Source organism: Bidens hawaiensis, unplaced genomic scaffold (assembly GCF_021521415.1).
Source record: "Bidens hawaiensis isolate Kalapana, Puna unplaced genomic scaffold, B.hawaiensis_p1.1 tig00020220_1, whole genome shotgun sequence".
NCBI classification, from domain to species: domain Eukaryota; kingdom Viridiplantae; phylum Streptophyta; class Magnoliopsida; order Asterales; family Asteraceae; genus Bidens; species Bidens hawaiensis.
In genome coordinates, this window is record NW_027493074.1 from 43,901 (window position 1) to 59,001 (window position 15,101).

The following is a 15,101-nucleotide window of genomic DNA, read 5'->3' on the forward strand; positions in this document are numbered from 1 at the left end:
GCAAAGATATGTTAGGGTCTGAGGAGGGTAAGATGTAGACAGCCTTACCTCTACCCCATAGGGATAGAGAGGCTGCTTCCGGTGAGACCCCCGGCTCGATAGTAGTTTTGCATCAAGCCTTGGACATAAAGCACATAGCACTCAATCATCGGGATACCGGCTGATTGGTGCATGTACCCTCGTCTTTCGGCTATCAACGCCACCACATGATAGAAAGAACTAACTTATTTAAAACGTCATTTATAGTTCGTAAAACCCGGGCGTTGCGGTGCCGTGAATTCATTCAGCATCGGTTATATTCGTTACGATGCCACACTTAAACCCAAAAAGTAAGTTCGATAAATTAACATACTTGGAGGGAAAAAAAAGTCAGCGGCATTCATATGAACAAAAAAACTTGATTTTCAATATGGGAACGCTTGTTTTGCCTTTATAGTTTATACCTAAAAAACTGAAGTAAACAAAGATATAACTTATCTAGTAAATTTATGTAACTGAATGACTAAAATCGAGCCCCGAATGATATGAATAAAACATGGAAAAAAATGTTCATGATATTGATCATGAATTGAATGAAATGGAAAAGCAAGAACAAAATAGATAGAAATGGAAGTTGAGGCCCGTGTTAGACACGGTTCACTTAAAACAGATTTCGGGTTCCCTCTAAGAACGTGTATGTCTCCTAGCGTACAACAAAATCATATTACTGAAGCAGGGTCGGCTCAACGTGTCTGGAGGCCTAAAATTAACTAAAATGTTGAGGCCATTTTTTTTTGTTTATAGCTATAAAGAGTATCCATTAATTATAGCATATGGATGATATGCAGTGATAATGGGTACGTGATGTTTAAAAAAACGACTTTTAAAAATCCATAATACAAACCTATATTTAGATTGAGGCCCTATAAAACTGGAGGCCCAAAGCCGTCGCCTTATTTAGCTTACCCAAGAGACGGCTCTGTAGGCTGTAACTGAAGCGTACAACAAAAGCATATTACTGTTAGAAATACTTAGAATTGACCACCGAGCATGAACTAAATTGTACCTGATGAGAGCATGTCAAAAGTTGCTAAAAATCTCCGTGTGTTTTTATTTTCTTTGAATTGAAGTATTCGAGTTTCTTGCAACTAAGATACCACCTAAATTTTATATACAAATGAAGACAGAAACTTTCAAATCTTTTATTCTCGTTAAACAAAAAAAACCCTAAGTCGTCTTAAACGTCTTTATAATAACAGTTTAACTTTAACTGATTTAAAAACATATAGCAAACCAGTTTAAACATTTTATCTTTATGACTCGATGTTACTCTCTCCAAAGAGTTGCGAATGTCTCTGGACCAATCTCTGAAGATTCTGATATATAAAGTACGGTGGTTCATCATCAAAGCACCACATTGTGGCCATCACCCATGCCACGCCACACGGAATGGAATGGCATCTAAGTGTCCATTCCATGTAGACGTGCGAGAATACAAACGTGAATACGATCTTATCGACGAAATCTACCCTGCCTAGTCAACATTTGTGAAAGTAATTTCCAAATCCCATTTTGTGGAATGAAAATGGTTCAAAAAGTTGGTAAAAAAAGAAGTGAGGTGTATGCGTGCATGATATTGCATAATATGATCATAAAAAATGACGAAAATGTGATCACCGGTTTACATAAGGGATTCTCCTGTTAACCTAGTATTTTACGATAATATCCTGTTGGAGTTGCAAAATGATACTAGACATGATCGATTTCGATTTAATCTTGTGGATTATCTTGCAAATTTAAATATATCTGCTCAGACAAGGAGTCTTTTAATTTAATATTCATGTATTTATTTTTTTAATTTAAATTATGTAATTTGTGAATTTTAGTAAAAGTTTATTTTTATAAGTGTTTTTTTTTATTAAAACATAATAAAAGAATTAATTGTTTAAGGTGTCTGAAAGGAGTGGCAATGCTAAGAGCATCCACAATACCAAGAGATAAAAAGGCCAAAAATATTTCTAGCCAGTTGACACATCAAAAAAATACAATTTTCAAGAGCATTCAAAACCCAACTAATAGATTTCCTAAAATCACCCAAAAACATTATCACATCATAACAAATTTTCACATTTACTTTCTAATTATCTATCTTTTTATGCACTACCCAACCCCCTAACCCAACACCTCCCTGTAGCCCCCTTTCTTATTTTTTACTGAGAGCTCATGTGAAAAATGAGTAAAAAAAAATAATACCCACAATAACCAAAATTGATGACACGTAAAAATGACAAAATAAGAATACACACACAAAAAATGAGCTAGTGTGGATGCTCTAAATATGAGGTTTTAGATAGTCGATGGAAAAATGAGGTGGCGTAATAATTTCAAACTCAGATTTAGTAGAATGGTTAAGATTTGGAATCCTAAGGTCTTAGGTTCGTAATAGATATACAAACGACATCACATTTTGATATTATATGATCTTGTTATCTTGAAATAAAAATAGTTTATTAACATGGGCTGAATTCTATATAAATATTATAAGTATTTCCTTCACTTTTGAATAATTTCAAGGTTGTTCTATGAAATAATTCGCCTAATTGTTTTATATTTGGTTTTAAAATATTTGAATAGGCAACTAGCTAAAAGAGATATTTTTTTATTAAACTTGAGACCGACGAACGAAACTTTTAACACTTTTTATTTATTATGATTTATAAATTTATGTAAAATTAAATTTATAACTAGTTGAAATTAATTACCTAAATAATACTATAATCAAATAATGTGGATTTTAACCACACCAACGTTGAAATCATTGAATATTATTTAATGTTGGTTTAAAATTGTTTTTAATAGATATGAAGTTAGAGGCTTGGAGGCTGACATCAAAAGATATAAAGGAATGGTGTTGGGCTAAACTTCGTTCCTATGGAATTTTCTTAGTTGGGCTGAAAATAATATAACAAGAAGGATCCACACCTTGGAGGACAATTAACATATGTCGACAGCAAAGATTGGAGTATTATCTACTTATACTATTAAAACATTAGAGTTTATGAATACATGTTTTTTTCTTATTGGTACAATTATATTGTTTTCATATATAACAAACACTTATTTGATTTTCTTTACAATTAAATAATTTAAAAATAAATAAATTAATTAATTAATAACCCATTTATGCTTTGTACCCAATACCAATTTAAGTTTATAATCCTTCACCATCAAATAACATAACTGCTTTACCCTAATTGACCAACTATGCCTTCTTTCACGCTTGTATCGTAATCCCTATTATTCTACACATTTACCATCAATTAAACTTCCGTTATTCAAATTTTCGATTCCGATCTTCATGTTTTTGTAGGTTCCTTGACCGAATCTAACAACACAACAACTATTACTAGTTATCTTGGATCAACCTCTACACTAGTTAGCGGAAATAACTAGTTAGGACCGAGATCTTGATGGTCGGAAAGTGACGGGAGGGAGGTGGTGGTGTGGTGACGGGGTTTGGTTATGACGGCGAAGGTGGAGATCGGCCGGAGGGTTTTGTGATGGTGGTGGTGTGTGTTTGGTGAGGATGAAAGGGTATAGGTTGTTGGTGGGTCCCACCTGACTCATTATCTAATTATTATTATTTAATTGTTTTTTTTATATCTAGACCTTAGCACGGCTCTAAGGACTCACCCTGGTGACTTTAGCGCCGCTCTAAACGCACTTTTCACATAAAGTTTGGCCATTTTTTTATGATGAAAAATTTTTCTATCTTTCAAAATTTTTTATTTTCTTGAATTCCTTAGCCATTTTTCAACATTTTAACTTAAAGTACTTACCTGGCACTCTGTTTGCTTAATATATTTCTTACCAACACACCCGAGAACACCCTGCTTTGCGTCTTCCCCACACTCGATCTTTGCAATATACTGAACATTCGAGACAAATGATTAGAAAAACAAGACACATAATACAAAAATATACACTTACAGAGCTGGGTTGCCTCCCAGTTAGCGCTGAATTTAGTGTCTACAGCCAGACACCTCTTGGTTCTTATTCAACTGAATACGTCGGTTCGTCTGCAATAAAGCAAACCTCCGACTCGTGCACTTCTTTATTCAAGTCTGCATCTTCTAAATATGGCTTTAATCGATGTCCATTAACCACTTGCCTCAAATGATCATCAAAATCCTCGATTTCCACTTCACCATTTTTGCCAACTCGTTTGACTTGATATGGTCCCGTCCATTTGCTCTTCAACTTACCCGGGAATAATTTCAAACGTGAGTTGTACAACCACACTCTTTGACCTTCCTCGAACGTCTTTCTCCTCAGCTTAGCATCATGCACTCTTTTCATCTTGTCTTTATAAGCTGATGCACATTCATATGCTTCGTCTCTCAACTCCTCTAACTCACACAAGTTCAACTTCCTTTGCTTACCTGCACACTCATAATCTAGATTAATATTCTTAATCGCCCATAACGCGTGATGGGCACGTTCAACAGGTAAATGACATCCTTTCCCATAAACCAACCGATAAGGGGTGGTTCCAATAGGCGTTTTAAAAGCCGTACGGTAAGCCCATAATGCATCATTTAATTTATTTGACCAATCTTTACGATCATGTCTTACCGTCTTTTGAAAAATCCCTTTGATTTGCCTATTGGAAACCTCCACCTGGCCACTCTTTTGAGGATGATAAGGAGTGGCAATGCGGTGGTTAACGCCATACCGTTTAAGCAATTTGCCAAAATTAAAATTTTTAAAATGTGAACCCCCATCACTGATTTTGACACGAGGAACACCAAATCGTGAAAATATGTTTGATTGGACAAACTTGCAAACAACGGTATGGTCGTTAGTCTTGGCGGCGATTGCTTCTACCCATTTAGAAACATAGTCAACCGCCACCAAGATATATAAATTCCCGTAAGAATTTGGGAACGGGCCCATGAAATCAATCCCCCAAACATCAAAGATGTCGACAACAAGGATTGGTTGCATGGGCATCTCGTCTCTCTTTGAAATGCAACCCATTTGTTGGCATTTAACGCAATTTTTAACAAACTCAGCTGCGTCTTTAAAGAGGGATGGCCAGTAGAATCCACAAGTCAAGACACGATGCCCCTTCTTTTGTCCACTAAAATGTCCACCACATGGTGATGAATGAGCATGGTATAGGACACTTTTGACTTCCTCCTCCGGAATACACCTTCTCATCACTTGATCGGCACCCACCCGAAACAGGTCCGGGTCTTCCCAAACGTAATACTTTACCTGTGACAAGAAGTGTTGCTTCTTCTTCTTGGGCCAAAATTCAGGAACTGTATCTGCAACAAGAAAATTAATAATGTCAGCATACCAAGGTAAAGTTGAAACAGAAAACAGTTGTTCATCCGGAAATGACTCATTGATGGCCCTAGCATCTTCTTCCTCATCTCCAATTAATCTGGACAGATGGTCTGCGACCACATTCTCGCTCCCTTTCTTGTCTCGGATCTCTACATCAAACTCTTGAAGTAGCAAAATCCATCTGATCAAGCACGGCTTCGCATCCTTCTTTGATATCAAATATTTCACTGCACTATGATCTGAAAACACAACAACTTTGCTTCCCCAAATATAAGATCGAAATTTATCCAATGCATATACTACCGCTAACAACTCCTTTTCCGTGGTGGTGTAATTAATTTGAGCATCGGAAAGAGTTTTGCTCGCGTAGTATATGGCAACAGGTTTCTTATCCACCAGTTGACCCAAAACAGCCCCAACAGCGTAGTCACTTGCGTTACACATAATTTCAAACGGAAGTGACCAATCGGGTGACATCAGTATCGGGGCTTCAACCAATTTGTTTTTAAGCGAATTAAAAGTGTTTAAGCAATCTTCATCAAAAACAAATTGTACATCTTTTAACAACAGATTACCCAACGGTTTTGTAATGACACTAAAATTTTTTATAAACCGTCTGTAAAACCCGGCATGTCCCAAAAATGACCGGATTCCCTTAACATTAGTAGGAGGTGGAAAATTAGATATAACATTAACCTTAGCCCGGTCAACTTCAATCATCCTACTCGAGATTACATGTCCCAAAACCGTTCCCTCTTGCACCATAAAATGGCTCTTTTCCCAACTTAAGACCAAATTCGTTTCCACACATCTTTTTAAAACTTTTGTTAATTCATTTAAACATGATTCAAAAGATGAGCCAAAAATAGAAAAATCATCCATAAAAAATTCAAGTGACTCCCCGACCATATCTGAAAAGATACTCATCATGCACCTTTGAAAGGTGGCCGAGGCATTACACAAGCCGAAAGGCATTCGCCTAAATGCGAAAGTACCGTATGGACACGTGAAAGTGGTCTTATGTTGGTCATCGGGGTGAATAGCAATTTGATTGTACCCCGAATAGCCATCTAAAAAGCAATAAAATTTCTGACCTGATAATTTTTCGATGATTTGGTCAATGAACAGTAGAGGAAAATGATCTTTGGATGTCGCGGCATTCAACTTTCGGTAATCAACACAAATTCGCCACCCGGTTACTGGTCGGGTAGCAATTTCTTCACCTCTCTCATTACGGGTTATCTGAATACCCGCCTTCTTCGGAACCGTTTGTGTTGGACTCACCCAAGTACTATCCGAAATCGGGAAGATAATTCCCGCATCCAACCATTTCAAAACTTCTTTCTTCACAACTTCCCGCATGTTCGGATTTAACCGTCTTTGTGCATCATGTGCGGGTTTCACCTCGGGATCCGTGATGATCTTATGCATCACGATAGATGGACTAATTCCCCTCAAGTCTGCTATCGTCCACCCAAGTGCAGCCTTATGTTCTTTACCATCAATGCCCTTTTTTTATCTTCTTCTAAATTTAAGGCGATGATGGCGGGTAACGTATCATTTTCTCCCAAAAACACATATTTGAGATGTTTTGGGAGTTCCTTCAACTCGACCACCGGAGGACTCTCAAATGAAGGTCTCAATCTGGAGTCGATAGTGTCCGGTAGTTTCTCCACTTGTTGAGACCATGGTGGTTTCCCGATACTTGCAGCATAAACTTCAACTGCTCTTTCCTCTTCCTTCAACTGATGTGAATGCTCTACTACTAACCTGCAACAAATAACACACTCCTCTGTTGCATCTTCCTCATTTTCATGAGGATTCAACCCGTTAATGATTTCAGCTGCGAAGCATTCATCATTCACCAGAGGGTTAGAAATGTTTGAAAAAACATTTAACCGAAGATTTTTATTCCCGAAAGCCATGTCAACTACCCCGGTTCTACATTTTATTAAAGCACTTGCAGTTGCCAAAAAGGGCCTACCGAGAATCACGTTCGGTTGCCGTTTTGGGTCAACTGTGACATAGTCTAGAACCAAAAAGTCAACTGGGTAATAAAAGTCCTCGATCATAACAATTACATCAGTAACAATTCCCCTAGGAAGCTTAAGTGTCAAATCGGCCAATACCACGGTGGTGTCAGCTTTTCTAAGTGGACCAAAATCATATTGGTCATATAAGCTTCACGGGAGAATACTCACCCCGGCTCCAAGATCCAATAACGCCCTCGTCATTTTAAAATCGCCCACTTGAATGGGTATTATCGGCGTTCCCGGGTCTTGTAGCTTGGGTGGGAGGATTCCCGTCAAAACCGAACTCACATTAGCCGTTAAATCGACCTGTTTGGGCATCTTATGAGTTCGCTTTTGAGTACACAAGTCCTTCAAATACTTAGCATATGCGGGGACTTGTTTAATAGCATCAATGAGGGGTAAATTAATTTTTACTTGTTTAAAGACTTCCCACATTTCCTCCTGTTGTGGGCCCCTCTTTGTCAATGATGATGTTGCGGGATTCACCAATGCCCGAGGAAATGGAACGGTTTTACTCGTGGGACCCGTCTCCTTGGAGTTTGGTGTTTCTTTTTCCTTTACTAATTCGTTTAAATTTTTATTAATAGACTTTTCCGGTGTATTTATTGGTGCAGTTTCCACCTCATCATCATTGTTCCCATTTTCCCCCAAATCTTCCACCATTCCTTCAACAAAGGAGGATGGTGGATTTACCCCGTTATCATAAACCTTACCATTCCTAAGGGTACTAGCCTGGTTAATGTGGGTATTCTTCCCACTTGAAGAACTGTTGTTCTGATGGCTAGGATTCTTCAAAGTATCACTCGGTAACTTGGATGGATTTCTCTTTAGGCTCGCCATTTCTTCAGCCAGTTGACTCACCTGTTTATCTCTCGCAGCATTTGCCTTCTCTTGAAGCTCCAACCTCCGATTCAATGCCTTATTCTAAGTCTCCTGATTTCTATTCTGAGTCTCTTGATCTGCCTTCATTTGTTTCAATAACTCCACCACATCCTTAAGTGACTCCTCTTGGTTACCCGAAGAATTTCCTTGCCCCTGTTGATAACTCTTTTGATAACCTTTATTGTAACCCCCCTGAATCTCTCTGATTGTACCCACTCTGGCCGCTGCCCGAATTATTACCGTACTGTTTCTGGTTCGACTGATAACCTGTCTTCTGAAAACTACCCTGAAAATTCGGGTTCTGTTGCGTGTTCGGATTTCCATAACTGAAGTTTGGATGATTCCTGAGGCCTGAATGATAAGTATTTGAACTTATATTATTGTACTTTCTTTCACCCTGCACATAGTTGACCTCTTATTCTTCTTCAGTTTCTACATCTTGCACAACCCCACAACTCGCAACCTCGTGTCCTAATTCACCACAACCTTCACATACCGGATATGTTTTCCCTGACTTTCCGGCTCCTTGTACACCTGAAACCAACAACCTATCCATCTTCTTTTCCAATCTATCCATTCTATCTTCTGACCCATGACTTTCAACTGCTTTGACCACTGATCTTTTTGACATCCTGTTCGATTGTGCTTGTCACTTCGAATTACTCGCGTGTCTCTTCAAATGTCCCCAATCCTCGTTTTCGTCATTTGCAAGGAAAGATCCATTCGTGGTGGCTTGGAGGTCACGAACATCATCATTTGAGAGACTATCATGGAATGCCTTTATCAATTCCCATAAGGCAATCCCATGATGCGGACAAGTCCTCAACAATCGTTTAAACCTTTGGAATGATACATAGAAAGTTTCACCGGTGATAAGCTGAAAGTTTCGAATGTTGTTGCGGGCCTCTGTGGTTCTCTGGGGTATATAATACTCGTCTAAAAACTGTTGTGCCAAGTCTCCCCAAGTGAAAATACTAGCTGATGGAAACGATAGAAACCACTGCTTTGCCGCGCCTTTCAAACTGAACTGGAAAACTACCATCTTCACCTCTTCCGCAGTAAAACCTTGACTTGAGATGAGTGCGCATATCGAGTTGAAATCACTCAAGTGTAAGTATGGTTCTTCTGTAGCCTTTCCATGAAATGTCAGTAATCCCGTTAAACTGTTCTGCCTTACCGAAAAAGTTCTTCCCCGTCTGACTGGAATGATGATTGGTAAAGGATTCATAGCCACTTGTGGAATGAAGTGGCTTTGAACGCCTCTGACTGGCGGTGGAACAAACGCCCTTGGAACTCCATCATCAAAATCATAATACGGCTGTTCATGGTGTTGTTGTCGTCTCGGTGCTCGATCTCTCTGATTTTCTGGATGATTCTGTCTAATTTCTTGGTCATTACGGGGATCTTGTTGCTGATATCGACCCCGTTGTTCATCTCTACGCTCCTCCTCATCCTCAGAATCATAACCAAAATCGTCCCCTATGTGGCAAATTTTCACCCGTGTACGAGCACGGTCAATCTCGGGTCTTTACTCTCTCAAATCATTTTGTCTTTGACGGTTCACTGGCGCTTATCTGATTGACAAATTATCATCCATGTTTCTGGGATTACGGTTAACATCTCTTCGATTTAACAGATTACGGTTTCTGTCACGGTTAACGTTCTGGTTTTGTGGGATTGGTTGTTCTTGGTTATGTGGTTGGTAAGCACTTGGATCTCTTCTGCTTCGGTTACTCATGGTCTCTTCTTTTGGTGCTATGAATTCGGGTATTTGGTTTAGTGTGGGTTTCTGAGCTGCTCGGTTTCGTCTTGCTGTTTTCTCGATTTCGGGATCAAATTGGAGCGGCTCTTTCTCACGGGAATATCTTGTCTGCATCAACTTGTGAAGTTACCTGCAAAGACACAAACACTAACACCCCGCGTAAAATCAACAAAGAAAAATTAAAAACAAAAACTAAAAACTAAGCTAAACTAGCACTTTGCGCGTTGATTCCCCGGCAACGGCGCCATTTTGACGTAGATGTCATGCTCTAACCAAAAACAAGTATTTATGAAGCTTAAATACCTATAACTAGTATGGGTATGTAAGGTCGTCTCCACAGAGAATCAGTGGAAAGTGCAAGTAAAGTTCATTATTATTAAATATTATTCTAGGCGGACAGTCGATGTCAAGCAGTTTATAAAGATGATTATAAGAAAACACGGTAACTTGGAAAAGTTTGTAAACAATAATAAGAAAACGATTCACTTCAGGTTCAGGTAATGTGATGACCGACTAATCACAGATTCATAAGATTAATTGCGCAGTAATTACTAAACCTAACAGTTGGGTTGTGAGGACAAACGATACCCTAACCGAACTGTTGACACAACTGAAATCCGGTTTACCCAATTACCAGTTTAAAATATGAAAATCAATTATAAGCAATGACTAATGATTATTGGTTCAATGACATAAGAGGTAACCCTACATGTGATGAACACAACCAGAAAAGTGATGCAAAGTTTGACAATCAAAATCATAAACTGTTTAAACAATCAATTCGTAATGTAAAACAAAATTAAAAACAATCAATCAAGTTCATACTCACTCAAAACATAGAATCTGATCAAAGTTAGTTTACACAAAACCCTAGCCTAAAGTGAATACAATGGTTTAGCCTGACATCGCATCACGAAGGATTCACTTATCTGATGAGAGGACGAAAGCATGCGATGAACGGACGAATCGGAGGCTTCGGGATGGTGCAAAATCTTCCTAGGGCTTGTATTTGGTTGAAGGAATGAAAGATATCTCGAATAGGGGCTGAAAACTCAATATAATAGAGTTAGGTTTAATTTTCCCGTTCTGGAGGACTTCAGAGCGTCTCTAAAGTCCAGGGGGTGAGACTTTAGCGCGTCTCTAAAGTCTACTTTCCTGATGTGAGTCTTTAGAGTATCTCTAAACTCCCTTAGCGCCGCGCTAAGGGTGTCTGACAAAATTTTCTTCATTTTCTTCATTTATTTTGCATCGGAAAGCTTGCCAATCATTATGAGTCTTCTACATCTTCATTCCAAGGCCGTAATTCATCCCGATAGGCGTCCTTAACGTCAAGTATCCTGAAACACATAAACACGCTTGAAGTACCAAAGTTCATATAATATTTAAACTAAAAAGTAAACAAATAATATAATAATATACACGACTTTTGCCCGAACATCAGATCTCAGATCTTGTTTGTGTATGTTTATTTCCGTGAGAAAGAGAGAGAGAAGAGAGAGTTGTAACAATTAGGTTTTGCAAAAGGTTATCGTGTGTATGAGTTACACACACTTTATACAGTGTGTTTAACACCCCGACCAAAGGCGGATTATACATCGGGGCGCCACATATTGTTTCATTACTCGTGACACTATTGGGTGTCAATATTTAATAAATATATTCATTCGCGCACGCGCAACGTAAACACAAGATAACATAATTCAACATAAATCAATATATTATAAGACAAAATATTCGAACAATAATAACTTGTCTTGATACATTTTAATCTAGGTCCAAAAGTAAAAACGTCCTACGTGTCCACAAGCTCCAAATGTAGCTACAGCAAACCTGAACATGTGTTAAAGTAAAACGTCAAACACTTGCGTGTTGGTGAGAAATCAAGTGTAATACAATACATAGATAACAATAAATCTGCGCGCAACATGTGTATGTCTGGTTTTCAACAAGGGTGTAATCTGATCGGGACCAACTCTAAGATTCATAGACTGCCAGTGCTCACAATTGAGCTCACAAACAAGAAAGACTATGCAAGTGTAAACAAAAGAGAAAACCATAAACGATTGTTCTCCCGTGTTCATCTAATGGTACCATGAGAACTGCGGAATAGACCGACAAGACGGTTAATGATCCACACATACAAATAAACAGCCAAGTCTACGTCCTCAACACATGGGATACTGCGCGACTAAAGTTCATAAACAAGTTTAAGACTCTAAGTTTGTATGAACACATGAACATCCCAAAACATTAAAAATAAAAAGGGATTAGGTACGAGATTACTCACTTGACAAACGATGCGGTGTAAGATAAAGCAAGAACCAACTTTAAACAAGCACAAGTTAACCTATAAATAAGATTATTGTTTTAATGATTGGTTTTAAGTCTTGATTATAAGTTAGCATAATTAATAAGTAACTTAAACAATTTATTATAATATATATGTATTACCGGAAAAGCAGGGCAGAACAGGATAGAAGGCGAAGGCAAAGAGAAGAGACGGCAGAGGACAACGGCAGAGAGCAAAGGAAGAGAAAGATAATAAGTATTTGTGTGTGTAGTGTTAAGAAAATAACATCATTATTTATAGGGAAACCCTAGGGAACACAATCCCTAGAAAAGGGGAAAAGATCTCAAAAAGCAAAAGATATGGCAGCTGCAGGAAATAAGGAAAAGCTGACAGGTAACAGTAAACAGGCATCGGCGGGTCAGATAAAGGTACTGGTCAAGCATGGAAAAGCAGATCTCCAAAGATAATGTCAGTCACTTTTTCTGTCAACCAATGGGGTTGGCGCGCATGCTACGCCGAAAGTAACTTTTCAGACATAAGATAGGTCAGGTCAACAGCACAGAAGAAGAGACATCTCAAGAGCAAACGGCTAGATTAAACAGAAGAAAACTCAAAGGGTTTAGCGCGAGAAGGCTCGAGCGCACGCGCGAGGGCGAAGGCTGACAGAGCAAACCTTAGCGCGCCGCGGGAAGAACTAATATCCTTAGCGCGCCGCGGGAAGAATTACCATTCATAGCGCGCCTCGGGAAGAACTTCCGTTCTTAGCGCGCTGCGAGAAGAACTACAATTCTTAGCGCGCTGCGGGAAGAACTACAATTCTTAGCGCGCTGCTAGAACAGTTCGCCTCGCGTATCGCAGGAACAACTGGTCTTCGCGCAGGCTTCCTTGCAAGGAGTCTGGCGCGTGGAGCTGCGCAGACAACCTTAGGCGGGAAGGAACAAAGGACAAGCAAAGAGTTAAGAAAAAAGGGGGAAACAAGGCTTAAGGGCGGGACGGCAACAAGAGGGAAAAGAAGGCGGAGAAGAAGAGGGACGGGACGGCGAAAAGGAAAAGAGAGGAAGAGGCGGGAAGGAAAATATATTATTATTATTAAAAATAAAGTATAAGTATAAATAAATATTAAATCATAAAAGAAAGAGATCGGATCGGAGAAACGGGTACCTGGGTCGGGTCAGATGTCACAGTCTCCCCTACTTTAAGAAATTTCGTCCCGAAATTTATCTCGAAGTAGGTTGCGCAGAGAACAGGTGCGGGTACTTGATCTTCATTTGATCTTCCCTTTCCCATGTAAACTCGGCTCCGCGCTTGGACTCCCAGCGAACTTTCACGATAGGGATGCGACTGCGCTTGGTTTGCTTTACCTCGCGATCCATAATCTCAACAGGCTTCTCAACGAAATGCATAGATTCATCAACTTGAACTTCATCAAGTGGAATGTGAAGGTTCTCGTCAGCTAAACACTTCTTGAGATTGGATACATGGAACGTTGGATGCACATTGCTGAGCGCGGGCGGCAGGTCAAGTCTGTAGGCAACTTTCCCTACACGCGCGAGAATCTTAAATGGTCCAACATATCGAGGGGCAAGCTTACCTTTCTTCCCAAAGCGGACAACACCTTTCCAAGGCGACACTTTGAGGAGAACAAGATCACCAACTTGAAATTCGAGAGGCTTTCGCCTACGATCTGCGTAACTCTTCTGTCGGCTTCTGGCAGTCAGCAGATGATCACGGATCTTGGCGATTTTATCGGTTGTCTCTTGAACAAGTTCGGGTCCTGTGATTTGAGCTTCACCCACTTCGCTCCAACAAATCGGGGAGCGGCACTTACGACCGTAAAGTGCTTCAAATGGGGCCATACCAATACTGGAATGATAGCTGTTATTATAAGAGAACTCGATCAAAGGCAGGTGCGAATCCCAATTACCTCCAAAATCAAGAACACAAGATCGGAGCATATCCTCAAGAGTTTGAATAGTTCGCTCAGACTGACCGTCAGTCTGAGGATGATATGCCGTACTCATGTCCAAGCGAGTTCCTAGTGCAGATTGGAGAGATTTCCAAAAGCGAGATATAAAACGGCCATCGCGATCGGATATGATGCTCAAAGGAGTACCATGGCGGCAGACAATCTCCTTGACATAAAGCTGCGCAGGTTGCTCAACACGGTAGTTTTCACGAATGGGCAGAAAGTGAGCAGACTTAGTCAAACGATCCACTATTACCCAAATGCTATCATGTTTGCTTGCTGTCAAAGGTAACTTGGTAATAAAGTCCATCGCTATACCTTCCCATTTCCACGTAGGAATTTCTGGTTGTTCGAGCAAACCAGATGGGCGTTGGTGTTCAGCTTTTACCTTGGAACAAGTCAGGCATTTAGCTACGAACACAGCAATATCCTTCTTCATACCGGGCCACCAATAAGTAATGCGCAAATCCTTGTACATCTTATCAGCGCCGGGATGAATAGAATACCGAGATTTATGCGCTTCACTCAGGATATCAGCGCGAAGATTCTCATCAAAGGGAATCCAGATGCGATTGAGATAGCAGAGAATTCCACTCAGATTGGGCACAAAATGCGCTTCCGCGCCACACGCTAACTCGGCGCGAAGGTTACCATTACTGATGGATGCGCGCTGCGCGTCACGAATGCGCGATTCAAGGTTGCTTTGGATCGGTGCGAAGTGAAGCTGCGTGCGCGGCAAAATACAGTTAAGCTGGCTGGGTTTTCGGCTGAGCGCATCGGCTACCACATTAGCCTTGCCAGGATGATACCGGATCTCACAATCGTAATCGCTGA